The sequence below is a fragment of the Psammomys obesus genome, unplaced genomic scaffold (assembly GCF_907164565.1).
Source record: "Psammomys obesus unplaced genomic scaffold, mPsaObe1.curated_primary_1811, whole genome shotgun sequence".
NCBI classification, from domain to species: Eukaryota; Metazoa; Chordata; class Mammalia; order Rodentia; family Muridae; genus Psammomys; species Psammomys obesus.
In genome coordinates, this window is record NW_026585895.1 from 25,122,622 (window position 1) to 25,126,350 (window position 3,729).

The following is a 3,729-nucleotide window of genomic DNA, read 5'->3' on the forward strand; positions in this document are numbered from 1 at the left end:
TATCTATCTATCTATCTATCTATCTATCTATCTATCTATCTATCTATCTATCTATCATCTAATTATCCATCTGTCTATCATCCACTGTATATCTTCTGTCATCTATGCATAATCTATCTATCTATGTCTGTCTATCATCTATCTTCTATCATCTATCTATCTATCTCTTTATCTCTATCTCTAGCTCAGGCTTCCTCTCCCCGACTCATCCAGTGCATGGGCTGGCCTGTGGATCCTGAGGGGAGGAAGCAGGGCCAAACAGCCAGGAGTGAGGGTGCCTCAGGTGATGGTGAGCACATAAGAAACAGACTTACTAGAGACAGGTTTCAGTGAGACAGCTGTTTCATTGAGGGGAAAGTTATTTAAGTCTTTGGGGAGTGGATAGAGACTTTCAGAGTGAGTGTATATCATTGGCTGGGGCCAATGTCCTGGTAATACCTTATTTTGCATGAAGGAGAATTCTAGGTGCTTGCCTGACATGACCTTATAAGGAGAGATGAAGTTTAACTGTAACCTGACCACCAGGCTGCACAAACACCTCAAGGGTGGCAGAGATGGGAAGAGCAGTAAGGCTACATTTGCAGGCCCAGAACAAGGAGGGAACTATCCTACTCCTGACGCTCTCAAGGCAAGATTTTTGAAGTTTGGACACGCCTCAAACTCACTCTTGCTCCAGGCCAGCTCTGCAGCTATCTATCATCTGTTACCTTTCTGTTTGTGTTGGGATGTCAATGTACCATAGTAGGGCATACATTCAGGTCAGAAGACAATATTTGAAAATCACTTGTCTCCTGCCATGTGGGTCGCAGAGATGAAACGCTAGTCATCAGTCTTAGGCAAGCATCTTTACTTTCTGAGCTATGTCATTGACCACTGATTTTAAATTTTAACCTGAAGATTTAAAAGAAAAACTTTTTTTTTTTTTTTCAGATTAAAACTTCTTTTTCTGTGTGGGTGTTGTGTCTGCTTGTATGTGTGTTAACACGTGTGAGCAGTGCCTGTGGACAACAGCAGAGGGCATCAGATTTGCCGTGAGTGGAGTTTCCAGAGTTATAAGTCACCATGTGACTTAAATTCCATTGTCTGGAAGACAGTGCTCTTAGCCATTTCTCTAGCCTATGATTTTTATTTGGGTACTGCATAAGGTGAGAAGAAACCTAACAGCCCTCTGGGAAAGCAGGTCAGTGTGATTCACCTTGGTATCCTTAGCAGGAAGTTGAGGTCTTGAGAGGCCTGCTGTTGGACCAGGATGGAATGCTTAAGTCTAAGTACAGGGTTGACCCTCTGGTCCACACATCAGTCCTCAAAATGACTTCTCCACTCACTGTCATTGGGCCACATTCCCTAGCTACAAAGCTCTGGCATGAAGACACATTTGTCTTTCTCCGTGCTTGAAAACGGGCCCCCTAGGGGTAATGTCAAATCAGTGCGTGTATGTATGTCTTGAGTGATGGGTGGTCATGTGTGCATGTGGAGGTCTGAGGACAACCTATCGGAGTCAGTTCTCTCTTACCATGAGAGTCCTGGGTATCAACTCAAACTCAGCTTGTCAGACTTGGTGGGCAAACACATCCAGCTGCTGAGAGCCATCTCGCCAGCCCTGGGGAGGTGTTTTATTTCACAAGATTTGTAAGAAAACTCAGGTGTCATATTATCTTCCTTGGGCAATGCCCCTGATGAGGGGATACTGTTGACCACCCCTTTTATATGCTATGTGTCCACGAGAGGCAGGTAGAGGAAGCCTGTAGGGCAGGAGAGAGCTGGGACTTTTACTCTTTCTCCTGTTCTGTCAGCAGCCCCCAGCCCTACTTCATAGCGGCAATTCTTTCCAAAAAACCACTGTTTCTTGGACCAGGCTGCAGTTGTTTTAGTATTTACAGAAGCTACCTTCTAGTGTCTCTCACTTTGTAGATATACTGTCAAGAAGCTGGGGCCTGTTGCTCAGAAGTCCTGACCCCTGCAGGGGCCTCAGGTGACTGTTCTTTCTGGTGCTGTCTTGAACGTTAGCACACTGCAGCAACCCCACCCTCCTGTCTTTGTTCTTCCGCCTTGTCGGGGTGCTTCGCTTCCTACACTTTGATGCACTTTTGGCCTTTTCCCAATGACTAGCTGCCACGCCCAGCTAACCATTCTCTGAGTACACAGAGGCAGAATGAAAAAACATGTAGTTCCTGGCTTTCCATTGGATGGATTGCATCATTGTCCTGGGACCTCTTTCTAGCCACTTTATAAGGCAACAGCACAGGTTTGAAAACTGTGCTGGTTAGAAAGTGGAGATGGTAATCTGATTATCCAACAAATTAGTGTTAGAATTAAGATTAGATTCTTAAGTGTTTAAGAATCTAGAGCAATTTCAGTTACCTGTGACTCCATCTCTTCTCCCAATCTCAACTCCCCAGTTTACATCTCTTCTTCCCTAGGGGAAGGACTAAGAAAAAATAATGTGGTTTTATCTCTTCATGTGTTTAAATCCCATGGAAAGATCATATGAACATGTTAGACTGTCTTTTTTATTTCTAGAATGTTAGCACCTCTACTAAAAAGGTTAGCACCTTCCCCCCTCACCTCTTTGTCTGAATTAGTAATATTTTTTTCTATATAAATTGGAGACCCCAATGGACTCCAAGTCAATATAAATCTGTATCATGCTAAACACTTTGCCATCAAAGCTTTTTTTTTTTTCCCTCCCTGAAAGACTGTCCCTGTCAAGGATCTTGGACACGGTATTTTAAAACCTAAGTACCTTACATTTTAGGAAGCCACTGGCCATGCAATACCATCCATCTCTTTATAGAGTTTATCCTTGTTACTCTCCAGTAACAGCAAATAGTTAGGATCTCCTGAGCAGTCACTGCATGTCAGGTGAGCAGACATATTCCCCCAGACACACTAGCAGGGAGATGTACTATATTTTTATCTGCTATGTGGATAGCGTTAGGCTAATGGAGGTTGTGACTACGTTTGCCCTTATTTAGTTCAACCTTTCGAGAAATAAATTCAAATCTATAAGATAGTTGTAAAAAAAATACCTGGAGAAATCTTTCCCCAGCTCTGCTAAAAGACTTAACATGATTACCTTTGAGTGGCGGTGTTCAGAGTTATTTCTTTATATTTTTTAATATACATGTGTATATATGTGCTCGTTATGTGTGCATGTGGATGTCTGTACATATATGTCTGTATGTGTGGTGACCAAAGTTAACGTCAGAATGTCTTCCGCAGTCACTCCCCACTTTAGTTTTTGAGGCAGGGTCTCTCACAACCTGGAGCTCATTAATTAGGGGGATTGACTGGCCAGTCAGCTCCAGGAATTTGCCTGCTTCGGGATAGGGGTTACAGACACATGCCAGCTCCTATGTAGGTGCTGAGGATCAAATTCAGGTCCTCATGCTTGCATGGCAAGTACTGAGCCATCTCCCTAGATATCATTATTAATGATAAACTACTTTGGAATGTTAAAGAAAAGGCAGTTTTATTCTGGCTTCGGAGGCCAGGTCATTCCGTTAATTACAAACTGAATTGGTGCGTGGCTGATAATTACTTTTGTCAATTTACAATTTTAATACTTTCTAAGTTATTGTCTAAAAAGGCAACTAGCTCTGTAGTTACAATAAAAAGCAACATTCCCCTGATATTTCTCAATTCCACTTCCTCCTCTCTAGAGGCAACCCCTTTTACTTTTTAAAGGCCACTGCTTTTGTTTTGAAATAGCATAATTATCTTTTTATT